Source organism: Lutra lutra, chromosome 1 (genome assembly GCF_902655055.1).
Source record: "Lutra lutra chromosome 1, mLutLut1.2, whole genome shotgun sequence".
Taxonomy (NCBI): domain Eukaryota; kingdom Metazoa; phylum Chordata; class Mammalia; order Carnivora; family Mustelidae; genus Lutra; species Lutra lutra.
This window is the reverse complement of record NC_062278.1, coordinates 194,842,153-194,869,817: the sequence shown is the minus strand read 5'-3', so window position 1 is coordinate 194,869,817 and position 27,665 is coordinate 194,842,153. Positions and strand designations below refer to the sequence as shown.

The 27,665-nt window shown below is 40.8% G+C and overlaps 1 protein-coding gene across 1 annotated transcript in view; it reads right to left on the bottom strand.

Moving 5' to 3' along the window:
- FHIT (fragile histidine triad diadenosine triphosphatase) overlaps window positions 1-27,665 on the bottom strand; it is an 851,975-nt gene that overhangs the window by 799,436 nt on the left and 24,874 nt on the right. The gene's annotated exons all lie outside the window — the stretch shown is intronic.

Genomic DNA, 27,665 nt, shown 5'->3' with positions numbered 1-27,665 from the left:
AAATCCCACTTCCTACAGATTTTTAGTTGCAAGGATGACATCATTGAAGCTGTTCCCCATTTAATGTCCACCAAGATAGATTCTGGGCAAGTCCTCCTAACATACACTCTCCTCTCCCTACCCAGCACTGCCTTGTTTAGAGTGTTTTCAAGCAGAAGCTTATACATGGGCAACAAAAAAGTCTTCTTAAATCCCTCTTGGCAATTCAAGTTGTCACTTTAACCCAAATCTGCTAGGTCCCCTTTCTTGGCTTATTTTTACCCATTCATCATCTTTGCTAAGCTGAAATTTTTAATTGTTAAGCATGGACTATAAACCATTTAATTCATAAATGATTTTCTCAAATGGTTTTATCTCTATTTATATAAAAGCAATTTAGAAAAAGTACAAAAGCCATTTGACCCTGCCTACAACTACAAAAACATGAGTACTCTGAGGGAACTATTAGAGTAAAAATTCCAAAACTAAAGGGAAAAAAATCGAGAAAAAGAAAGAACAAAACAGAGTTCAAGAATGAGAACTTCTGGCTGAGTCAGTGCCAGGACTGACAGTAAGGCATGTAAAAGGTTCCATATCTTCTTTTTGGGGGAAAGCCTCAGGGGTGAGGGGTGGTTGAAGGAATACTTGGTCCTTGGCAACTGGGGTACGAGATAATGATCTTCCAATGATCAGATGCCGATACAGGGCAGAGTTACTTTCTGAATGACAAAGACACAAATTCCTTGGAAAACCATTCATTTTCCTAATTTAGAAACCACCCCACTATAAAACTATGAAAATAGATCAACCCACGGGAAACCAGAAATACGATTACAAAAAGGATAATGTCAGAAAATGGTTGACTATTTTATAAAGCATAAAAATAAGTGTACAATTGTTTAATGATTCTGATGTTCTCAATGACTCAGAAGATACAGAGAGCCATGCAAATGCCATCTAGGGTCACCTAGAAGTACCCACACGGCAAGAACCTAACACATTTCAGGGACAAAGACATAAAATGGAAGGTGTGCCTCAATGGTACAAATACCGGTTTTCAGAACATTTACAACTAGCTCATGAGAGGCCAGTAAAGACATCAAAAATCATCTAACCCAGTGGTTCTCAGAGTGTGTTTCCTGGACCAGCAACATGAGTATCACCTGGGAACTAATTAAAAATGTAAATTCTGAAGTCCTACTCTGGACCTCCCAAACCAGAAACTTAGGCAGAAGGGCCAAGAATAACCTATCCAGATGATTCGGAACCATAATCAGACCCAACTAGTCTCCCAGTCCTTGGGTCCTTCACTACAGAATCCTGGCCAACCAGCTGGCTAGCCTGGGCTTGAGTACACCCAGTGGTGGGAAGTTCACTACCCATTACTTCTAAGAAAATTCCAGCAATTACATAGCTGCCCTTCCTATTTATCCTATTTATCCAAGTCTATTTATCATGAATTTTGCCTCAGGGCCATATGAAACAAGGAGCATGCAGTGGTAGTGCTTGAGATATTTAGAGTTAATTTTTATTCATTTCCCCCCTCCACCATTTGTCTAAAATAAACATGGCACTTCATTTCAGTCATTCTGCAAGCAGCATTGATTCAATTCCACCGCAGCTCTTGGTGGTTTTTTTGTTTTTGTTTTTGCCTACCCAGCATCTACTTTCTATATGTCTGGCCATAATTGGGGGGGGAGGGTAATTTTTCTTTGGGTAATACCCCACTATTTTGTGCTATTCCCACCACCTGATTCTAGAAACAGGAAATTGATCCCAACTTCCTTAGGCTTCTGTCTCATGACTGGTTCAGGAGTGGACACAGCACCAAAAAATGAGCCACTGAAAGAAAAAAGACCCATGAGAAGATTACTGCTGACACTACAGGGAAAGAACTTTCTCCCTGCTGAGTTGCCAGTCTGATAGGACATGAACCAGAACAACTAGAGGTTGCACGGAGTAGAGTCTGCCTGACACATGGAGGCTGGCAGAGCCAAGACAGAGACCCATTCCTAGGAGATTGACTTAAGCACAGGTTAATGAGCTCATGCTAGGAGTCCATCAAAGGCTCTTCATGTGGTTTTCATTTTCCTTACCATTTCTCCTTCATCGCTCTGCCCAGCCCCCTTCTTTCCACCATAGAGCTTCACTGTTTCATAATTCATGTATTGTTTATCACCTTAATTGCATTTTATAAATATTTTCCATGTCAAAATTATATAGGCACTTGCAGGTTTTTTAAGATTTATTTATTTATTTGACAGACAGAGATCACAAGTAGGCAGAAATAGGCAGAGAGAGAGGAGGAAGCAGGCTCCCTGCTGAGCAGAGAGCCCGATGTGGGACTCGATCCCAGGACCCTGGGATCATGACCTGAGCCGAAGGCAGAGGCTTAACCCACTGAGCCACCAGGCGCCCCTCTTGCAGGTTTTTTACAATGGGTATATAAATTGTATCATGCTTTAAATACCTTTCTGCCTTTTTTTTCCTCAACACTTTTAGAAATTCATTCCTGATGTTTTAAGTAGATATAATTCATTCCTTTCTACTTCATATTCACTCAGTATATTACACTGTAATTTCCCTTACCTGTCCCTCTAGCAATGAAGAATTAGCTTGTCTCCCATCTTGTACCACAAATACCACTGTGGTGACCACCTTACATAGATTTCCCTGAGTATGTAGGCTGGAGTCCCATTATTTGGTTTTAATATCTGGATTTTCTAAAATAAATGTACCAGTTTGCATTCCCAGAAGCAATAGATGTAGATTTCTATTTTCTCACATCCTTGCCAGCACTTGGGAGTCTCTGATTTCCTAGCTGTTACCGGTATGAGAAGCAAAATAGAAGCTCTTAATTTTACTTTATCTCCAATGTCATATAGGTGGCTACTTCTTCTTGTATTGTCAATTCATACTTTGCCCTCTTTTGTAAGCATTTCGTCCCTTCTATTTTCTGGTTTTTCAGAGTCTCTTGTGTATTTAAATATTGATCTTGGTCTTTTAAACATGACAATTATGTTTTTGCCATCTGTTAGTTTTCCTATCATACGATCCAGTAAACAAAAAGCATTCATTTTTTATGTATTTGTCAATTTTCTTTTTTATGGTTTGTGCTCTGTGACTCTTATATAACAAACCCTTCTTTACCACAAAGTTATATAAGTATCTTATATTTTTGTCTATCAGCTTTATAGCTTCATTCTTAACAATTTGATACTTAATCCACTTGGAATTTTGCTTATGGTACAAATTACAAAAATGTGTTTTGTTCTGGTTTCTTGTTTGTTTGTTTGTTTTTTTACTTTCGTGAAGTAATTTTCCTAGGATGAATTGCCAGGAATATTTACACCAAATCCCTTTACGTACAAAGGAATAAGTCTGTACTCAGAATATTCTGATTCTATGTTAGATGCTAAAGAAGAGGGGTGCCAGATTTTTTTCTCTGAAGGGCCAGATTCAGCCCATCACACAGTCTGTTGTAACTACTCAACCCTGTTATGGCAGTATAAAAGCTGCCAAAGACAATACATAATAAACGAATGTGCAGTGTTCCAATAAAACTTTATTCATAAGAGATGGCAGCAGCCTGAACTTGGCTTCTGGGCTGTAGTTTGCCAACTTCTATTATATAATATTAATGCCTTGTAAAAGGAGGATCCTTCTTTATTCACCCATATAAATTTTAGATTCAACTCTGCCCCTTGAAAAAAATTATTCCTTGGATGTTGATTAGATTTATACTGATTTTAAATTTTAATGAGGGAAATCCAACACCTTCACAATATTCAATCAATCCATTTATGTATGCTGCATTTATGTTCTATAATACCATAATAAAACTCTTGTAATAGGGTTTTAAATTTCCCTTATATGTTTTATGAATTCTTAGATTTATTCCTAGATAGCTTTTAGTTTATGTCACTATTACAAATGGTATCCTATCCTCATCATAGTTTATAATTGGTTATTCCCAATACAGAGGAAAGCTATTGATTTTTATATTTTGCTCTTATAAGCTGGCAACCTAGCTGAACCCTTGTATTGCTGCTAATAGTTTCTGCTGATTCTCTTTGGTTTTCTATATAAATGATTTTACTTAGATATAATGACAATTGTCTCTCTCACTTCAATCTTTCTACTTCTGTTGGTTTGTCTTGCTGCATTGGTCAGGTATCTGGTATTATGCTGAAAGGCAGAAGTAACACAACCATCTTTGTCTTGTTCCCAACATTAAAAGACATGAAGAAATGAGTTTAAATCTCTGTTTCATGAAAAATGGTATCTGCCATAGGTTTTTAGTAGAAAGTCTTTATCAAGCTTTTAAAAAATCTCTAGTTTAAGTCTAAGGGTTGATTACATTTAAAAAAAAGAATTTAGTTTTACTAAATGTTTTTTGTCATTGATCAAACAATGTCTTATTCTTTGCCATTACAGTAACATTTTTTAAAATGCTGGAACATCCTTTCACTCTTATGAAAAATTAAACTTAGTCACATTTTTAATACACTGCTAGATTTGAATTCAGTGTTTTTTTTTTTCATGTCATAAGTGAAGTCATCCAATATTTTTTACTTAGTTTTGTTAAAAAAAAATCATACTTATAGGTTGGATTTTCTTTGTTCTACAAGAAGTTTTATAAACAAGGATTTTCTGTTCCTTGAGATTTAAATAGAACTACTTGTCAAACTGTCTAGGCCTATTTTTATATCACAGGATTGTTTTGATAAGCATTATAATTTATTTAATGGTTACTGATTGCATTTTTTTCCTTGCAATTTTTTAACCTAAATTTATCCTAAATTTTTTTCACCTCAACTGATCTTTATTGGTTAAAAAAAAAAAAAAACAAAAGACAAGCCTCTTTGAACAGATTAATAATTCCTAATTATTTCTTTTACCTATTTTGTATTTGTTCATAATGTATATTTTTTTCAGTTTTCCTGGAATTATATCTACTGTATTAGCTTCAAATAACTTTTTTCTAGTTCTTTGCTTTTATTAATCATCTCTAGTTTACTGCGTATTTTCTGCAATGAAATTCTTTCCCCTTTTTTCTTCCTTCTTTGTTTCTGCAGATTTACCATGTCACAGTTTTTTCCTAATTACTTGAGCCAAACATTGAGCTTGTGGGGTTTCCGACTATTTTCCTCTTCGGTATCAAAAAAACGCCACATTGCCTTCAAAGTATTCCATTACTAGCTCTCTCAAACGGTGACCTTTGTGTTTTGCTATTCTTGTTATTATTTCCCATTTCACCCGAGGGTTATTTTGTAGTAGATCTTTTCATTTCCAAACATACAGGATACTTCTGCTATCTTTTTCTTAATGAGGACTGATTTTAAAGTGCTGTAGTTTAAACCCTTAAGACAATGTATTCTGCATTTGTTACGAAGTTCTACACACACGGTAAACCAAATTCATTAACTGTTACCCAATCTGGATCTTTGTGCACTTACTCAACCTTAATATTTCGTGGCTTCTGGAAACAGGTTGCTGGGTTTCTAACTAGGACGGCTGAATCCGTGCCAAAGGGCATCAGGACCTGCCTCCAATACTACGGCACGTGTATCTGCTCCTACTCGTTTTACTCCCTTGAACTGCGGTTCCTTGTTTTCCTTGTTTGTATTTGACAAGCATAACTTTTTCCATCCCAAATCATTGGACTGTGTCCTTCTAAATGTATTTTATAAATAATATAGCCTTTTGCTTTCCATCCATGGGACAATCTATCTGGGTTCGTTTAACCCTCAGACATTTATGCCAATTATTCTTTGAGCTTATTCAGAACATCCTAGCTTACCTTTGTTTCCATCTTCTCTTTGTTTCACTTTTCTCTCCTTCCTACCTTCCACGGACTAGGACCAAATTTCTTCCTGCGGGTATGAAAATTCTGTAACCTATTTCCTTTCAGTAGAAATTATTGTTATTACAATCTTAAACTAGTGCTCCACTTCCGCCATTATAAAAGCTGATCTCTCTCTCAGTCCCTTGGCATATTCTTACCACCTTAGGTCTCTTTCAGAAATCTTCTCTATCCCCACCCCCGCCCCATCTATCTTCTGATGCACTGAAATAATACAGCATTGTAATTTTATGTAGCTACTGATATGCTGGGTTTTTATTTGTACACATAGAGATCGCGTCTAAAAACAGTGGATGATGGTAGACGTAAAGCACACCTTACTATGTCACATGAAATAGTACCAAAAATTGTAATGTTTTTATATCTCCTTGCCCAAATCCAATTCAGCCTCTTCTTTAGTCATGGTAAAATTCTACCCATTTGTGCTGCTAGCAGACATACTTCCTCAAGTTTTAATTTCAATGGAGAAGAAAAACCCTCCAGCAACTATAAAAGGAACAAAAATAGAGCAAAGGGTAAGAGCCAGGACTGCAAGATGGGAAGATTCCTGCATCTCCAGGATCTCAAACTGTCTGCAAGGCTGAGATAAATATTAAATACTTTCCTCTCACGTGAAGATGACCGAAAGCAATTTTATTTTAAGCTAAAGTAAAATTGGTGATTTTTTTTTTTAAACCCAACAAGACGGCTGGATGTACCAATCTTCTGTTGAATTCCCAGAGGAAAATCATCTCCTGGGATCTCTGTTACTTAATAAATATAGAGAGGACGGCTTCTGGCTTCCAGAAAACCAACCACCGGGTTAGGGACCTCAGTCTAAGCTTTAGGTCTTAGACTTATTACAAGCCTCAGCTAAGACAGAAATAGAAGGCTAACTCCAGAAATGGGGACTGAAACCTGCATGTGTCTGTTTATAAACAATAGCATATTAATGAACACCTAAAATCTTATGCTTTTAGCTAGTTCCTGAATTTATATTCCTTAATAATAACATCTGTTTTCTTGAACTAAAAATACATGCCTTTAAGATCAGGGCGCCTGGGTGGCTCAGTGGTTAAGCTTCTAGTTTTGGCTCAGGTCATGATCCCAAGGTCCTGGGATCAAGCCCCGAATTGGGCTTTCTGCTCAGCAGGGAGCCTGCTTCCCCCTCTCTCTCTGCCTGCCTCTCTGCCTACTTGTGATCTCTCTGTCAGATAAATAAATAAAATCTTTTAAAAAAAAGTATTAAATCAGTCTCTATTTCTCATCTTTTCGGCTGTTGAAGTTATGTGTACCCTCTCTTTACTGCTCTACCCACTATAACCTATCTCTACCTCTCTATCTCCTAGAACTCACAGCAGCTGGTGGCATCACATTATTTTTAGAACTTGGTCTTCAAAATTCAGTATAGAGAAAGTCATGAAAAGTTCTCCATTGACTATTCACATTTAATTTTGTGACTCAGTGGATTTGATCAGTCATTTTCTGATATGGCTAGATAGGCAACCTAATTCGTGGTGAAATAAGGCTCAAAGGGCACAAAAGCAAACGCTCTGAAATGTTAAATTTCCCAACCATTAACAATGGGAGATGACAACAGCTCTCTTCAGGGTAGATCAGGTTTCTCCCTGCTTTGCTTTCAAGTGATGTTAATGTCCAACTAAAATGACTGCCATATGCTTCTAACCTTGTCCCTCAAAAGAAAAAAAAAAAAAATCAACTGTAGAATTTGAACAGGAGAGGCCCTCCACGATCACACAGATACAGTTCCCTCATTTTAGATATATTGAGTAATTTGGTAGGTCAAGTGACTTACTCAAATTCACTGTGAACCTGGGAGGTTCTCCTTCAGAGGATACTATTTGGGGAGGATACAAACTATTTGTAAGGAGTGCCCAAACTTAGGAATCTAGGAGTTGAGAGAACCCATTTTCATAATCTCTTAACTCAAGATAACTGTCCCATCAGGGAATCATTTGGTGCCAAAACCACACAGCTGTACTCTTGTAGGTTAGTCAGCCAGGGATCCGGAATACATGCCTACGTCTATTACATTCATATTATTTCGTCAAATGGAGAAGAGAAAATATAAACTCCTTTTTGAGAATGGGAGGACCCTACAAAACCCAACAACCCAAATTTGAGAAGCTCAGGTCTTTAGCAAAGGTTTGAGAACCACTTCCCTAGAGCACTAGTTCCCATTAAAATCACCGTGGAAGCTTTTCTAAAACCAACAGACACTTAAGCTCCTACTTAGCCTGACTCCAGCAGAAGTTCTGGGATAATAATGTTAAGAACACAGCTCACGGGGCAGTCTGTGAAATGGGGAGAACAACAAACATTCTTCTCCAGGACACATGTAAAGGATTTAATAAGTATTTTATAAAGCTTATTATCATATCATTGTTGGCATTTTATGTTGTCAAAAAGTAATGCCAAAGGGTGCCTGGGTTAACTGTCTGCCTTTCGCTCAGGTCATGATCTCGGGGTCCTGGGGACGAGCCCTGTGGTGGGATCCCTACACCGTGGGGAGTCTGCTTCTCCCTGGGCCCCTCTCACTACTCCTGGTTTGGCTCTCATGCTCTCTCTCCAATAAAATCTTTAATAAGAAAAAGAAAAAAAAGCAATGCCAACCTTTATTCAACAAATAATTGTTAACTGCCAGCTAATACATAATATTGCCAAATTGCTTAGAAAAGTGCTTTCAAATAAATAGTACAAAATTAAGTTAAAAAAACAAGTAAAACCATATGTTTGGTACTGCACTACCATTAGGTGACTGCTATCCTCTCCACACTAAGGGCAGAGGAGTGTCAGTGAAAAAGTAGTTTCTGAGGGACACCTGTGTGGTTCAGTCTGTTAAGCAAGACTCTTGATCCTCAGCTCAGGTCTTGATCTCAGGGTTGTGAGTTCAAGCCCAATACTGGGCTTCACACTGGGCATGAAGCCTACTTAAAACAACAACAAAAAAAACCCCTGATAAAATAGAAATAGCTAATACCATATTCAATATTTTCATTCCAAGGGATTTCTATATAAAAACTTACTTAATCATCTTGACAACACTACAAGGAATGGGTCTCATTCAGAAACATGTTTGTATCTCTTTGAGCTCAATTCCTAGATTTGAGAATCACTGTGATCAAAGGATGCTGAACCTTCAAAGCTATTGATATGTACTGCTAAATATCTCTCACAAAAGATTCATAAAAATTTACATTCAAAAGTAATATAGGCAAGAGGCTTATTTCCCCTTAACTTTGTCAGCATTGGGTATTCTTCGATTCTCCAGATTTCTAGTAAAAAATAGTTATATTCCTTAGGAATATAAGGTAGAGGGAAAGGACTATTCTAGTTCAAATAATCTGCTATGAAATCGGACATCTCCTAGGCACCCAGGAAGCCAGACACATCGAAAAGGAAATGCTGTCTTTTGGCTCAAAGTATGAAAATGTTATCTTTTACCTTGAAAAATAAATGTGTTATTCCATTATGGTTAGGTAGGATAAGATTTACTTTAAAAGTCATATGCTATTTTTATATCCACTCAGCAAATGGCAGGAATCTAGACCAATCCTAGAAGGTGTGAACAACCGTCTTCGAGAGTCAGCAGAAGAAACTACGTCGCAAATAACTCCAGCTCCTTTACCAACTGGCAAATATGCTTCAATTCCAATTTACTTTATTTAAAAACTGGGCACTCAAAGGCTCACCACAAAGGCAAATGAGCTGGAAAAGCTGCTGGTTAATGAATCCTTAGAGCAACCCTCCCAGGAAAGAGGACCTGTCATCTCACTAAGGAACAGCGTAGTTTCAGGAGGCCAGGCTCTCAGACATATTTTACCGAGGACTTGGACGACCATCAGGATACCTAAATGGACAGCTGGAGACATAGTTTAGGCTGAGGTGACTTATAAAACATTCTAAACTTACAGACATAGGTCAAAATTCCACAGGGGCCAGCATAAGAACATCCCACAAGAAGGTGACAAGAACAAAGAGAAAGAGAGAACAGTCTGAAGGCTCTCACAATTCAAGCAAACAGAAGTGCACTTGAAACATTTTTATACAAAGAAAAAACAATTTTAGTAAAGTAGATTAAGTCATCAACCTATGGTGTCACTAAAGAAAAATTTTCAATTGTTAACAAGTCAAAAAAAAAAAACCCAACAAACAAAAACTGAAGCTCAGCTATTTATAATCAGAAAACACACAGGCATTTCAAAATGCCAACTGCTTTTTCAAGATCTCACTTCATCAACAACCTCTCCTCCTCCCCGCTCCCCTGTCACATTCATGTGTTGCAATTTCTGCTTGTTAACCAACTCTGATCTCACTCCCCTGGTTCCTTCTTCTCCCATGAAGGTGTTCAGAGAGAGCCTACACTTAACATGTCTTTCCTTGAATTGGTTCCTCATTAAATCAATCACTTATTCAGTCAACAAGTACTTATTATATATTTGCCACTTTCTAAATACTATGCTAGCAGTGAACATGCCAGACCAGGTCCCTATTCTCATGGGGCATTCTAGGTGCAGGATGAAGAGGACAGGTAAGTGGTAGAGACCACAGACCAATCAGCGAGTTGAAATATTTCTGATTTTGATTTAAAGGAAATAACTTTGGTGCCCAAGTAGGTAGTGACTTGGAGAGGATTGAAGTAGTGGGTTTAGAGGTGATGGAAAGGGAACTAAACTTTTGATCTGAGACTTGAATGAGGAGCCCGCTATAGGTGAGTGTCAGGGGACAGAGCGCTCTGTGGAACAGCAGGTGCCAAGGTAAGAATGAGCTCCAGGTCTTAAAGGGATGGAAGGAAAAAAGAGGGATGGGAGGGACCTCAGAGTCTCAGGGTAGGAAGCAAAATAGAAAGGTGAAGCGATAAGTTGAAAGATGGGTAGGGACCAGATCATGTAAGGCCTCCTTTGGAATTTCATTCAATGAGTGAGGAAGTTTGTGATGACAAAGATTTAAGCTACACAGGGTTCAATTATCAAATTTCATTTTTTTAAAGATTTTATTTGACACAAAGAACACAAGCAGGGGAAGCAGCAGAGGGAGAGGAAGAAGCAGGTTCTCCACTGAACAGGAAACCCCTCCTGGGACTTGATCCTAGGACCCCAGAATCACGATTTGAGCAGAAGGCAGATGCCTGACCAACTGAGCCACTCAGGTGCCCCTCTAATTTCATTTTTAAAAGCAGATCTTCACTATTGTATGTTAAAATCATCTCAGAAGGTTTTTTTTTTAATGCTCCCAAGCCCTAAGAATTTAAAATGAGCTACAATTTACATACCATAAAATTCACTTATTTAAATGTACAAGACAGTGGTTTTTATTAACACCACAAAGTTGCACAATTATCACCAAAATATTTTTTTCACTCTGAAAGAAACACCATATCCATTAGCAGAGGCTCCCCCTTTCCCCTCTACACAGCCTGTGGCAACCATTAATCTACTTTCTGTCTCGATGTATTTTCCTGTTCTGGACATTTCATATAAATGCAATTATACAACAGGTAGCCTTTTGTGTCTGTCTTCTTTCACTGGGCGTCATGTTTCAATGCTCATCCATGTTGTAGTAGGTATCAGCACCTCATTGCCTTTAAAGGCTGAATCCCATCCCGTTGTATGTATACACTATATTTTTTAACCATTAAAAAAATGACATTTGAGTCCTTTGAGTCATTTCTACTTTGGGGCTATTATTAGGGGCTATTAGTGCTGCTATGAACATTCAGGGGCAAGCTTTGGTTTCAGTTTTCTTTGGATGTATACCCAGGAGTGGAATCGCTGGGTCATATGGAAACTCTGTATGGAATCTGTGAGGAAAGCCAAACTGTTTACCTTAGCTTCGCCACCGTTTTACATTATCGCTACCATCAACAAACAAAGATTCCACTTTCTCAACATCCTCACCAACAGCTCACTCCCATGCACTTTAATTGGCCTGGGTTACACCTAGGCATCCTTTGGGTTGCTTTGTTTGGAAGAGTTCTTTTTTTTTTTTTTTAATTTATTTATTTGACAGAGAGAGATCACAAGTAGGCAGAGAGGCAGGCAGAGAGCCCAATGAGGGGCTTGATCCCCGGACCCTGGGATCATGACCTGAGCTGAAGGTACAGGCTTTAACCCACTGAGCCACCCAGGTGCCCCTGTTTGGAAGAGTGAAGCCAAGAACCCTTTACTGCACAAGGATTTGCCCTTATGCCCTGGACTGCCTGCCCCAGAACTCTCTGGACTGGTTCCATTCCTGCCACCACCCCCCACTCAATAAGGACATCTGCTTTGTAGCTGATTCATCCAGGGAGAGAATAAAATACAAATAAGATATAATCTTATATTTATGATACATATATAACCTTGTATTTATTTAATTATAATATATAACCCTGTATTTATATGATTATATAGAACCTTGTATTTATATAATTACATTATAGAACCTTACACTTATATGAATTATATATAACCTTATATTTATAATATAGTCATTTTCAGAGTATAAGGAGTAAACCATTTTTTTAAATTTGTGTGTGCACATGTACATAGGGGAAATTTAGAAGTTCACGACGATTTTTCTGTGACAAAATGGGTTTGAATAATTTTCTTGTCTTTTCTGTATACTTTTTTTTTTTAAGATTGTATTTATTCATTTGACAGAGAGGAGAGAGAGAGAGAGATCACTAGTAGATAGAGCAGCGGGCGGGGGAAGGGACTTGGGGAGGGGGTAAGCAGGGGAGCGGGCTCCCTGCTAAGCAGAGAGCCCCATGCGGGGCTTGATCCCAGGAACCTGGGATCATGACCTGAGCTGAAGGCAGAGGCTTAACACACTGAGCCACTCAGGTGCCCCTTTTCTGTATACTTTTATTTTCTATCATGACCATGTACTGGAGGAGCTTTTAAAGGAATGATTTTTAAGTATCCCCGGGTAATATGAATTACCAACCCCCTTCTCCCCACTGACCAACTGGAGACCTGTTCTTTAAGAAGAGACCACCTGTAAAAAGTATTTGCTCCTCACGTTCTTTTCATCAAGTAAAGAAAGAAATAGAACAGATGACTTGTATGTATTTTATACTTCAACCTGACCTTGAGTATTAAACACAGTACCGTATGTGCAAAAATGTATAAAATTCAAAATTATTTATGTCACTTAAAAAATGTTTTCTGCCAAACCAAACACAGGTGGTGAAGGTCTTTAACACCAGTATTGAGGCCTAAAGTCATTTAGAAAATCAACAGCCTGTGTTTGTAGATAACCGGCTCAAGAGGGAAAGACAGAAGCTTGGATAAAAAAGAAGCAGATTTCTAAACTGAAGGGCAAAGTATGGCATGACTACTTGGTCTGATGAAGGCTGAGAGTCATCTGAGCAGTAAAAATAGCCCAAACTGTATCTTCATATGGACTGCAATAGCAGAGGGGAACTCACAGGTTAGGATATTAAAACAATACTTTATGATGACAGATGGTAGTTACATTTGCGGGGAGCATAGCGTAACACAGACTATAGAATCATTCTGTTGTAAACCTGAAACAAATCTAACACTGTGTGTCAACTGTACTCAAAAAAATTTTTTTTTCTTAAATACTTAAGGAAGAATTTTCCAGTTGAAAAAAAAAAAAAAAAGAAAAGAAAAATATCTGGGGGCACTTGGGAGGCTCAGTCAGTTAAGCATTTGCCTTCTGCCCAGGTCAGGATCCCAGAGTCCTGGGATCAAGCCCTGAGCCCTGTGTTGAGTTCCATGTTCAGCAAGGAGTCTGCTCCTCCCTCTGCCTCTGTTCCACTTGTGCGTGCGCGCTCTCTCTCTCTCTCTCTCCAATAAAATCTTTAAGAGTGAAAAAAAAAAATCACCTTAATGTCATGTATCCTTCTGAAGCAATCAAATTTACTACTGCATTTCCATTCACACTCACTATACTCTTCATATTAATCATGAAAGATTCCTAAGAGTTCATCTCCACAGGCTGGATCGTGGTGCAGGAACACCAACTCGGAACTAGTGGCAAAAGTTTGTATAAGTACACCAAAGCCAACTGTGATCTTCCAGAAGCAGAAACCACATGTTAACATCCTTTTGTCAGTGCACAGGCCTCTCAGAGGTTAAGAGACCCCCATGGCTCTTTAACTTTAAGGTTTCTAGCATATTAAAAAAAATTTTTTTTGAAATACCAACACAAAATTGCCCAAATTGTGTTTGGTTTTAAACATTAACATTGAACAGACTGAAGCTCCCAGTGCCAATGAATACCAGACAATGATTATTGTGACACCCAAGAAAAAGGATTCCACCACTTTTTAACTAACATGGAACCTGTGGATTTTTGTGGTGAAGCCATGGCATGCACAGGTTTTTGCTCAAATGGAATGGTAAGGTTAATTACAGTATAAATTATAGCTAGGTGTCACTCATCATCTATCAATGGATGTACTTCTATTTTAAGTGTTCTACTGTATTCTGCGATTTCTAATTGTGCTATTCAGAAGATAATTACATGACTGATACAATCTATGATTTAACGGTCCACTTCAGGTAGTAGGATCTAGTAGGGGTGCAAGTTCAGAAATATCTAAAGTCCTTCCTTCAATCCTGTTCAATAGCATATGGCAAATTCACCTGACATTAAGATCTAAATTCAAGGATGGCCCTTGAACCCAAGGCCACTCCAGACTACTCATCCACTGACTTCTCCCAGAGGTCCTCAGATGTGGGTCAAATGAAATCACAAGAAGCCAACCTCTAACTTTTAGATCTGACATGGTCCAACCTCACAGAGACAGTGGAAATCATGACAGGTTCTCACTCATGAGGTCTTGAAACACAACTCCCTCCCAGTCCCCACTTCTGTATATTTTGCCCTCATAAAATAGAAACTAAAACACGGATTTGAAGTCAGCCCTCATCTGACCCCTCTCCCCCCACCCCATGGCTTTTGCTGCACAGCATTTCACAGGGCTCCATCCAAGGTAGTTTCCATTTCATCACCTCAAAAATGCCTACTCGCTTCCCTGTGCCAGAGCCAAATAGGTATTTCTCGGTATCTCTTGGAGTGACAGTGGTGTTTTTCTCTTTTCCTCCTCCTCTCACCATGATGGGCACTCATCAGGGGATCTCTGTTCCTACCCATCTCATTACTTCTTCATTCTATTTGTCACCATTTAGAAATTCAGAACTCTTAATATTAGCTTACTCTTACCAACAGTAATGAGGCTCTGGCTGCCTACTGGGGAGCATCACTGAACACTAACGAGCAGGCACTCCGAGACCCACACCTGCATCCCATCACGTGGCTCCATTGTTCAGGCCAGGTGGGACATCTCTGTCCACAGGCAAGCTTCTGCAGGAGAGCTGGAGTTTGCAGGGCGGCTGTTACGCATTCGCTTTGGTCGTATGATTAACACAGCTTCCCTGAGTGGTTGGACTCATTTACATACTGGCTATTACCTCCCTTATAATAACACTGTGCTGTCTCATTCTTCCTTGTTCTCTTCTTCACTTGTTTAAGGACTCGCTTGAGCTGAGAGTTCTCAGAGAGAAGACTAATTGGTCATTTTCTTACTGCTACTTTTGATCTCCTCCTGACCTCAAAAGGAGGTGGCTCTTATCATCATCTAGGTGATCTGTCTGTATATAAACCTTCCTTGATGTCTCCCACAGTGTCCAGCATGTTACCTCAAACACAAAAGGTGCTGGGTAAACATTAAGTGACATCTATACAGTTTTCTGAGTACCTAAGAAAGACGGGCCCCAATCCATAGGAGACGGAAAGATAAGGATGAAGAACGAGCAGGTCCCCCCTGAAACTATGACAAGGATGTCTTTGTAGTTAATGAGGAAAGAGGGTCTGACCTGAAATTCTTCTCTTTCTGAACTTAATGTCCTTTTATGGCAGCTAGAACCTTGCCCCAATGATGACAAATGAGAATTGACTGAATAATCCTGTGTGCCAGAGCCCATGTTAGGCACTTGACCTACATTAGCTCATTTGAACCCCAACAGCCTATATAGGAAACACTGAGAAAACAAAACCCATAGAAGTCAAGACTTGATCAATGTTATCCGTTAGCTAAGAGCTCAAAGCTCCTCTCAGGAAAGGTTACCAAGAATTGCTCAGGAAAAGACAGGGGAAGGTGAGAGCATGGGATGGCTTTCAGGGAATGGAAACCCCTCCAAAGGGGATGGAGACCAATATGAGAGGTTAGGAGTGGTGGCCACACCCAAGTGTCAAACCTGTATCCTGAGTAGCTGCTTCCTCCTTTCCCCAATGAATACCATCGTGAACACTGTCTAGGGAGGACTGTGCACAGAGATAAGAATGTTTTCATAGCTTTTAAAAGCTAAGACATTTATTAAAGTTCTTGGGGGTCAGCACTTACGATGCCGGCAAGAGCTCCTCTTGCTGATATCCATCATGTAGATATGGAAAACTTATACAGTAAGTTTTTTTTTTTAAGATTTTATTTATTTATTTGACAGAGAGAGAGATCACAAGTAGGCAGAGAGGCAGGCAGAGAGAGAGGAAGGTAAGCAGGCTCCCTGTTGAGCAGAAAGCCCAATGCGGGGCTCGATCCCAGGACCCTGGTGCCCCATGCAGTAAGTTATTTAATATGGGCATTTGTTAGTCATACTAAAACATGGAGAACCCTTCAGTCCTTGCTGTAAACCAGGCATAATGCTAAACACTCTACATAAGCATCTCACTTAATTCTCTCGATACCCTTGTGACAGCTTTTCATCATCCAGATTTTACAGAGAAAGCACTGAGAGTGTAAGTCACTAGACCAAGTCCACTCGGCACATAAAAGGTGGTGTTAAGATCTGCATCCAGGGGGCACCTGGGTGGCTCAGTGGGTTAAGCCTCTGCCTTCAGCTCTAGGTCATGATCTCAGGGTTCTGGGATCGAGCCCCACATCGGGCTCTCTGCTCGGCAGGGAGCCTGCTTCCTCCTCTCTCTCTCTGCCTGCCTCTGTGCCTACTGTGATCTCTATCTGTCAAGTAAATAAATAAAGTCTTAAAAAAAAAAAAAAAAGATCTGCATCCAGGATGTCGGGACATTGGACTCCTCTCTACCTCCAGCAACACTAAGAAAGATATTCTGCCCACATTGTGTCACTTGCTAAACTTTCAGTGTAAATGATCATTGCAGATGTCTGCATCCAGGTGGGTGAGAAGAGCAGGAGACAGGAAGAACACAGAGAGAGACCTATCAGGAAAGGAATTAATTTTCACATGCACACGTCTGGCTGCCTACAGAGTCAGTCTGGTCTTCCGAAGGTGTAAAGGGATTACTCAGAGCCCACAGGGTGGCCGTGCCCATTATCTAAAGGCCCAACAGACAGGCCAAGGGCATAATCAAGCCCTTTGACTTTCCATGTGGCTCTGCCTCACGTGCCCACTCAGTTCACCAGGGACCTGACAGAGCACGCAGAGTTCAGGGCAACTCTACCTTGAGTGTGTTCCGTTGCTAAGGGTAATTTATGGCAACGTTCATTACCACTTGGGCTGCCAAACACAATAATTAAAAGGCTGACAAGCAATCCCTAATTAAGTGCATCTGTATTGTGGAATGGATTTGTAGTCCTAGGAAAATCACAATGAGTGTTCTCCCAGAGCTACACCTTTAGAGTTTTATCACCTTAAAGCCTCTTGCTTTTAAAATAACATTTCAGATGTCAGCTGTTAAACACCTATACATTTGAACCTTGGCTGAATGACCAAAGTGAGAAAGCATCATTGCTTTTCGAAAAAGCAGCAAATGGGTTTTTTTTTTCTTGTATTTTCTCTTGAAAAATTTTTATCCCAGTTTCAAATGATTTTGTTTAGATGCCGAAACCCCACGCAGAATCGCTGCTGACAAGGCAGAGGCACACGCCCTAGACCCTGCCCCTCTGAACCACTCCACTTACTGGGATCTCCCCAACCCCTTCTTTCCTGACCATGGCACATGGATGCAAGAAGCCATTCCATGATTCAGAATTTCATTCAGCATGCTCCTTAGAGCTCTGGGGCACCAGTATTTATTCTTCCTGTCACCGTGTCTGGGAAGAACACTGTCCCCACTAAACACAGATTCCCAAGAACTGCTATCCTTCATGAAAAGCATAAAAGGTGCTTGGTCAGCTCACTACCTGGTTTTGTTTCTATTGGGAAAGACCCATGCTTGGCGCTGTGCCTTCCTCCCCCAGCACCAATGATAGACATCACTAATCAACTAGGACGTCCTTGGGCATGATTTTAACAGAACGTTCGAGATCGTCATTACCAGAGTTGCTACATGACATGCATAACCTATTTTTCATTTTAATTCTTTGGTGACCCAGAGAAAGCTTTCATGGCGGTGCTGAGAAAGTTCTATCCATTTCAGACGAAGGATACAATAACATGTATAACTCCCAGATTCTCAACTCTTTGAATTACGAACATGAATAATAAACTTCTAGCACTAAAATAACATGTCCTATGGTAATCCTCTGACTAATCACCTTGTTAATAAATATCTAAAGACCACATTTTTCTCTGGGCTTCCAGCTTCCATGGGAACATTCTGATGGTGACATAATTTTTAAATTAGTAGGTTTATTCATAGTTTTACATTAGTAAATGTCAAGCTTCTTACTAATTAGCAAATTCTGTAAATCCACAGTAGTATTAATTTTCGACTGTACAGCAAATTAATGAGAAAAAAAGAGAGACAATTAAAATTTCCCTAAGGGGCACTTACTTCTATGAAATTCAGCACAAAGCAAGAAAACATTAACCCATTTTGAGGGTGCATTTAGCAACGATTACAAAAAATTTGTCACTGTCACCATGGAGGACTGAAGGTAAGGAGTGCTCCTTACCATGGAGCACTCTCTGTTACCACTAAATTCTCAGATGACAGTTTCTCAGGTTGCTGGTGCTGGGAGGTCTCCTCTTGCCTTTGATTTTGTTAAATGCATTTGGTGGGGGGCAGTTTCTCATTTAATCAAGTTCTATTATTTCCCTGTTGATGTTTCTACTCAAATTGCTGGTGCACTTTTTCTGGCTTTAGAGGACAAATGCATGGTATAATTCTCGGATCTTCAAAAACCGCCCTACAAGAGTCTCTTGCCCACCAAGTGCTTGTTGATATCAATCTCACTTCCTCCACTAACCCGCTGAGAGGGCGGAAAACATACCTACCTCTGGGTGGCCATTTAACCTCCGAGCTCCAGAAGATGAGAGAAAGCACATCTCGCCCATGGGCATATCTGCCATTTCCTTACAAAGCTTTCCTACAAACATTGTTAAACAAATCTGCTTGTTTTTTCAAATTCTCCTTCAAACTGCTTCAGCCTACTGCGAAGATGTCAGAGTCCTGTGTTGGTGGCCATGGAAACCACCTGTGCACATCATGGCACGGGGTCTTCTCTTTGCTTTTCTGGGTACACGAGGCTGCTGAAGACAGGCTAGAGCCCCATGTCTGGAGAAGTGCAGAGGTCTCAGAACGAGGGCCCCCTAAAGATTTCGGATCACAGTTCATACCAAAATTAAAATGTACCACGGTATGCTGGGAGCCAAACTGTACAATTTGTAAGTACACACACTAGGCAGTGTACAGACAATTGTAGCTTCCTTTTGGGGGCCCTTTTCTTTCATTACCATGGCTCTGGATGACACAATCTGTAGCAAAGGAAGATCTTCGCCAATTAGAGTAGCACACATGGAAGGTTCTGGCCTCCCACTCTGCCCTAGTTACCTTATCTGTGACACACTCCAAGTAGAACAGCCCTCACACACCCACTGTGACTGTGTATTCACTTCCCTATCTCACATACTAGGTCATGATCTCCTTGAGGGTGGAAAATGCAATCTGAGATCACGGTTATCTGTTAGCCCCCTCCCCGAGCCAACTGAGAAGCCCTGTGAGGAGGGAAGAATGGCTTTATGAAGGGCTGGGCATTTCCCATCAGTCTCTGAATCCTATGAGCAAACCTTAACAGGTTCAGGCCAGAAGCCAAATGGGTCTTCCCGCTATCTCACCCCAGGGTCCCAGGTGCACAGTGCTGGCCAGATGAGACTTCCTCAGTCCAAGGCTGAAAATGGTAACTGGGAAGAATTGGGCAGGTCTTTTATAGAGACTAATGAATGCACCATTCAGAGCTAAGGACAAGTCCAAGCAAAAGACTGTAAAAAAGATTATAACACCTTTTCTAGCTTTAAGTGACAAACTATCCCCCGCTAGCATGTAGGCCATAGCTCGGTACGTGCCAGCTGTCACCAGGGAGGGCAGTTGTTCCTTTTCCTGATAGGAAGTATGTGGGGGGGGGACACCTGGGTGGCTCAGTAAGCCAAGTGTCTGCCTTCAGCTCAGGTCATGATTTCAGGGTCCTGGGATCAAGCCTCCATATCACATCGAGCTCCGTGCTCAGTGGGAAGCCTGCTTTTCCCTCTTCTCTGCCTCTTCCCCTGCTTGTGCTCTCTCTCAAATGAGTAAAATCTTAAAAAAAAAAAAAAAAAAGCGCACGTGTGTGTGTGTGTGTGTGTGTGTGTGTGTAAAAGAGGGATGGAGGGAAGGAAGGAGCCAGAGACTAGAGAGAAAATTTCCCTCCTAAGAAAGAAGATTTTCATTGAACATCCCATATATATATATCAGCCAGCATAGTGCATGACAAATGTGCGATACCCAATAAACATCATTTGAATAATGAATTCATTTAATACACTCTTCAATATCTCTGTCTCTAGGAGTTAGCAGTTGTTTAATGTATTCTGGAAGAGCCTACTACTATTTTAAACCAAACCAATATAGTAGAATGCCCCAGAGCACTGACATATGTATAGGAATTAGACATCAAATTACCAATCCGATAGATGCCCAGACAGGACCTCTATAATAGCGAATCCCATTTTGGAAGGAAAGAACAAAGCCAATATCCAAGGCCAAGCTTTGAACATAGCTGTTCTTCCAAAACACCTGGACCACAAGATACTCACAGTGAACTTTAGTTCATTCCTTCTCTCTCTTCCGTTTAAACCAATGATAGCTAAGTTACAAACGTGGAATCCTCACGAGCTGACAGAAGAGCCAGTCGAAGAATATCTGAGCCATTTTTCCTAGCTTCAGGTGATGATGAAATGGGGGGGGAGAAAAAGACTTCTATAAGGATGCTGAAAGGAGTAGATCTACAGTATCCATTTGGGCAAAGGACAGGTGAATAGCTCAATTCTCCCACAGAAAAGGGGAAGAAAAAAAAAAAAGTTCAGGCCATTATCCACTGTGCCTTGAAAAGGCAACCCAGTAACTGAACTTTGTTGCTCTGGTATCGAATAAAAATGAGAGTTGGAGATAGAAGGACAGATGGTTCATTTTCTCACAAAGGTTGGTACCTCTGCTCAGAGAGGCAGGTGGACAATGGCTTCCTATCAAACGGCACAGACTTTGGCAGCCTCTTCATAATAGAATAGACTCTACCCCCCTCAAGGAAAGACCTGTTGCCAACTACTGAGGACCATTCTTGATATCAAATCCTCCCCATTTTTTATTGCCCTAATTACAGGAGTCTAGAAATTAGTTTCTTATTTAGAAAGGAAGGAAGGAAGAGAGAGAGAGAGAAAGAGAGAGGAAGGAAGGAAGGAAGGAAAGTATGGAGAGGACCTGACTATCCATACATAAAGTAACACCTGCCAGGGGCACCTGGGTGGCTCAGCTGGTTAAGCATCTGCCTTCACCTCAGGTCATGAGCCCAGAATCCTGGAATCTTCTCCCTCTGCCACTCCCCCTGCTTGTGCTCTCTCACTTATGCTCTCTCTCAAATAAATAAATAAAATCTTAAAAAAAAAAAAGTAACACCTGCCAACTAATCTAGCCCACTAATTACTACTCTCTAATGTGTTTTCCCTATTTTTAACCTGAGTTCTCCTTCACTGACTCAATATCTACATGTGCCACATCCTATGCTGTGCCCTCACAAGAAAAGGGCCCGTCATCATGGAACTTGTGACCAATATGTCCTAGAGTAATTCTTATTATTTTACTCAATAACTATGTAGAGCAAGCAGTGCTCTCTATGGTTATGGGGATACAGTAGTAAACAGAACAGACAAGCTCCTTTCTCTGATCAGAAGAAAACAACGAAGCAGTAAAAGAAGATTTTTAGATAGTTAGGGAAGCTGGAAAAAGTAATAAAATGGGATAATGTTGCTGAGAGGGATGGGCAGTGGGATCATTGTTTAGATCAGATGATCAGGTAGAGTCCCTCTGGAAAGGAAAGTCTCACTTGACACTGGGGTGGGTAAAGAAGGCAACCATCCAGGCAGGGTATCACAGCAGCCTGATTTTTCCCCACACTCGGGTTTTAATAGGAGGCTGGCATGAAAGGTTTCTACATGAATACCTTGGTTGAATACCTTGGTTGGCCTAATTGGCCTACTTGGGTTCAATACCAGCCAGCCCCTCCTGGGAGCTTGTGCGGAATGCATATTCTTATCTCTAATCCAGTCCTACGTGAATCAGAATCTGCACTTAACCTTGGCCTTAACTAATTCGTGTGGGTACTAAGACTTGGAGAATTCCTAAGCTAAGATCTAAAGCCATGTCCACCAAGCCTGCTCTGTATTGGGTGTTCCTTTTGGGAACCAGAGCAGGGAAAAGGGCTGCTATTTCTTGAAGGATCTCAAGACCTTCTAATTAAAGGGCAAGTGAAAGGCTGCCATGTGGGCCAAAGTGAATTATGAATAGAATCAACAAAGAGATGGCCAGCATGGCTGGTGCCTGGCGATGGAGGAGACATGATCTAGGATTCAGATAGAAAGTGAAGGCTGACACATAACATGCATGGCCAGGGTAAGCCATCTCACTTCTTTCTTATTGAAATGGGTAGCCTATGGAGGTTTTCAAGCAAGGAAATAGTACGATCTAATTTAAATTTTAAAAAAGTTTATACTGGATGCTGTGTAGAGAAGGAACAGTAGCCAGGCAAGAAGAAAAGTAGCCCATATAGTTAAGAGGCTCTACAAACCAGAGGACAAAAAGCTGGGGCTTGAACTAGCGAGGCAGCCATGGTACAGTAAAAAGTGGTCATACTGGGTCTTGGGGCCGGGGGAGGGGGGAGAGGTGGGGACGGGAGTGGTCACAGTAGCCTTGAGCACCACGGTGAACCATGCCGGTGGACCCACTATCCTGGCCGTCTGGGGCCCCACCTCCCATAGGCCACATGGTGACTCATCTCATTCTGATGATCAGTAAGCATCAGCAGCTGGGCTGATCCCGAGGACAACACAGCAGGAGAACCCATGAACAATGAAAGCCTCTCAGATGACAGAGAAGGCCAGAACTCCCAGTTCGGATTCTCTTTCTCATTACTGGATTCCAACAGGGACCCCCTCCTTCCTTGAAAAATATCAGAGCAATGGTTTTCATGGAAATTAGTAGTCATTTAAAAATGAAACGAATGCTAATTCAAGAAAATACTTCAGGCAAGTACAGACAAAGCCAAGTTTAAGAAGAAAAATCCTGAATATTTAAATTAACTTACTCTCTCACCATTGATGTTTCTCACTAAGAAATAGACTGCACATTGCTAAACTTCTCCACACTTTAGGAGACAGTGGGCACCTAACGAGTACAGCAAAGCGAACTAAGCTCATCCTGGGACTCAACCTTTTATCCTCTAGAAAGGCCATTTTTAATGAGTTCCCTTTCAGCTCTAAGCCGCGCTCATCTTTTTGAACTCAATCTTTATTCAGAAAGAACGCACATAGGGAAAGCAGAGGCAGCCATTAAGAGGTCAGCGGTGACCATCTTTACATAGGAGAGACAAAGCATCCCTCTCCAAAAAGTCACCGTGTTGTGCTGGGGACTCAGACCTTCACTTATTTCCTCCAGAACAACACATTTGTGACAATTCATCATGATACAGGTTCGTTCTTTGCTTTCAAAAGTAGTCTCCCTTACGTGTTTTCCTGGTAAAAACAGGCTTTCCAGTGAAGCTCGCCTTCTTATTCCCTCTCTGCGGCCAAAACCCAAACATTTCTCCTATTTTAGTTGCACTATTTTTATGTGCATTTTGTACCCAAATTCGGGAGAGAGTTGACAAAGAGCAAGGTAACATTCGAGGCAGTATCTTTTAAATAGAATTCTATTTTCAGGTTCCAGGATGTGGAACAGTTGGTTTTGAATGTGTGACTTTGATACCAGCGTGTCCTTCCTTAGATGTGCTTCTGAGGATGCCTTCTGGCCACCAGGGAAGGCTGGCTCAGCTCATTTCAGCACTGTGATAAAGGGATGGAGAATTTTATTCCCATGGGGGCTAAGTCTCTTATCTGTCCTACACCAATTATTTTGCAAATTAGATCCGCTGGTTACATAACAGGACACAGTGAAGGCGTGTGGATGGATAGGAACAAATTCCTCAGTATTTCTCCAGCCACATGCCTGTTGAATCACAGGGTAGTTAAGTCAGCCTCAGGTTTGAGGACAATAAGATGGTGTAGTGGTTAGGAACATAAACTCGGTCTCAAACTGCCTGGGTTCTTACTCCACTCTAGCTAGCTATGCAAGTCTGAGAAAATTCCTTGATCTCACTTTTCCCATTTACTATATAGAAATGCTTCCCAAATTATTCACCTAGGGTTTTTTTTTTTTTTTTTTTAATGTTAAGAGTTGTATAGGAATACAATATACATACTGGAAAACTTGCCCATTTAAAATGTCCAATTCAATTTTTTTTTTTAAATCTATTCATAGAGTTGTACAACCATCACCACCATCAATTCTAGGCCACTTTAATTACCACTTGGGGATTTTTTTTTTTTTTTTTTTTTTTTAAATCCCAAAGCCTAGGCTATGTCCCAGATCAATGAAATCCAAGTCTCTGGGGCTGGGATGCAGGCATCAACCGTTCATGATGCTCCCCCATAATGCCAAGGTGCAGACAAGTTTGGGGTGACACGGCTCATGGAGTCACTGTTGGGATTACACAGAAAACAGAGACACAGATGGAGAAATGGGAGCTTCTCAGTACAGAGGCTGACCTATAATAAGCACTCAAGAGGGGGTGGGAATAATCACAGTAAGGAAGAGAGAATGGGAAGGGCCATTAGAACAGGCACACTGAAGCTTGTATCGTCTGGACTGCAATGGTGAATTTGTACGTGCAATACATTTGACAGAAATGCATTTCCACGTACAGCATATTCTCAGAGATCTAACTTGGGAATGAGAATTTTGGAGGTGGGACTGAACCCACAGAGGGATGGGAGTTTACAACTTAATCTATCACACTTGAAAGCAATCATCGAGCTTCCTGGGCTTCTAGGAACTGCTGCTTCGGCTTCAGGATGCCATTAAAGCGTCACCCTGTGAAAAAGTGCTACTCCTGGGGCATCTGGGTGGCTCAGTGGGTTAAGCCTCTGCTTTCAGCTCAGGTCATGATCCCAGGGTCCTGGGATAGAGCCTCACATCGGGTTCTCCACTCAGTGGGGAGCCTGCTTCCCTCTCTCTCTTTCTGCCTGCCTACTTGTGATCTCTGTCAAATAAATAAATAAAATCTTAAAAAAAAAAAAAAGTGTTCCTCCTTCTTGGGCCTTAGCATTCTGCACACCACATAATAACAGCACTTATCAGCCTGTGCTGGGTGCATTTAGAAGTGAGTTTCCCTCACCAAGGGGCGAGTGCCTTAGGGGCAGCAAGAAAACCTAATGCATTAAAAAGAAAAAAAAAATCATCTCTGGAGCATAGCATGTGTTTTGACACAGAGTACACAAAGGTTCGTGGGACTGAAGCAAGTGAATTCTTAACAAACATTGCCAGTCCAGGAATGAAGAGTGTACTTGTTCCAGAGTTCTCAAAAGACGTGTGACCATTGTAGCTCACAGAAGGCTGGCAAGAGAGCCCCGCAATTTCGCTCTGTAAGCCGTGTCCCGAGGAGCGTTGCTTTGGGTACTTAAGAACTCCAGTGAGTAAATGGCACAACCACAAGCTGTGATTAAGAACACTGAATTATGTATTACCAACACTGAGATTGAGAAAAAAAAAAAACAACAAACACAAAACTGTCATCGAGGGGAAAGATTAATTAATATCAATTAATTTTCTTTTACAGTAGATTATGCAGAAGTCTTCGGGCTTCTGAGGAGAATTTCCGAAAATTTTAGAGCACACAGGAATTTGCGTACACTCCAGAAGCAAAAAGCAGGTCCCCAGATGGGCTAAGAGGGTAGCAGTCAAGATGAAGAACAAAAGATAGAGGCAGTCTACAAGTGCAGAGTCATGGGGATGGGAATAAAAGGCAGGCAGGCTTTGGAGGGAACAGAAAAAGCTTCCAGATTCAAAAGAAATAAAAATTGCAAACATAATAGCACTTACATGGTTACACAATCAGCAACACTCCTAAGCACCCTCTCCAGAAAGAGAGTGTTCTTTGAAAACCCAAAAGCAGAGAGTTAACAAAAGCCATTAGGTAAAGTCCACCAGAGGAAGGATTCCTTTTCATTAGCATCCTCCTTCAAGTGCAAGATAATAATGCTTGATTTGTGGCACAGGAAATGAGTCAAAGAAATTCACCATGTAGTAAACTTGGGCAAATCATCTCTTTGGACTTGGCTTTCTATTTCTAAAATGAAGCCTTGGATCAAGAGAGTGCTTCCCCAAGTTTGTTCTGAAAGATTTAACAGGCATTACTTGAAGAACATGTTTCGTGTTCAAATAGATTTGGGAAAGGGTTGCATAAGCCAGCTACACAGGTTTCTTCCTTTCAGAGCTTGGCAGAAGGTTCTCTGTTAATGCTAGTTGTGCAAGGGGACGCTGGTCTACAGCATCTCCCCAGCCACAGAATGCTTTGGGGGCAGACCTCATCGAGGGACTCGTGTTTTACTGAACTCACGTTAGAAGATTCTGGATTATAATGATCTTGCAGGTCCTTTTCTGGGTTAAAAGTCCATGGATTCCCAATTACTGTCACAGGAAACCAACACCATAAGATAATGCATCAATAGGCAACTAAGGTAACAATTAGCATTTGAGCAGCAATGAGATACAAAATCTCCAATTGCAAAGCAGTACAAAAAGGGGTAACTGGTATTCTTCTCAGTACATACATCTAGAATTCCTTTGCTTTATTTTAATTAATCCAAGCTAAGCACTGGCGGGCTAGATGCATGCCATACTTCTTAATATTTATTCTATTTATCAAATATAGCCATCATGTCTAGCTTCTAGGCATGTTTACAAATAACACAGGGAAAGAAAAGTTTGTGGATAGCATAATGACTTACAACTCCCCTGTCAGTGTTTTCCCAAAGATCTCCCTCACTCTCCCTCTCCTTCTGTATCCACTGGGGAGGTTCCACAGTATTCTCCGTGTTAGCCATGCCCTGGACTCTCGCTCTCTCTCTCTTCCTGACCCGCTGCATAACTCCTACCATCCAGAATCCTAGAGCATTAAAAAAAAAAAAAAAAAAGCATGGTCTACTGAAAAAAAGGACAGAGCCTGTAAATGGAGAGAGAGCCAGACACACCACACTATTTCTTTTGACTGGAGTCAAAAGTCCTTTCAATAACCTCATGGAAATAAATAAATACATACATACATACAAACATAAACAGTGCAAAAAGGAAAGAGGTAGTGGGAGCAGAGAGCTGGGACCCGTGGGGCAGCAACGAGGGGAGTCACCCCACCCCCAATTTCCTCACATACAGCATTTTATTTCGTCCTCTTGGTACCCCGGCTAGGTAGCTCCTATTGTTCCTATTATTTGAGTGATAAAACCAAGGCTCAAAGAAGTGAAATGAATCGCCCAAGTCCCAAAGCTACTAAGCAACAGACCCAGGACCTGTGCACAAGTCCGTCCAAGGCCAAAGTACAGGCTCTTCCCCA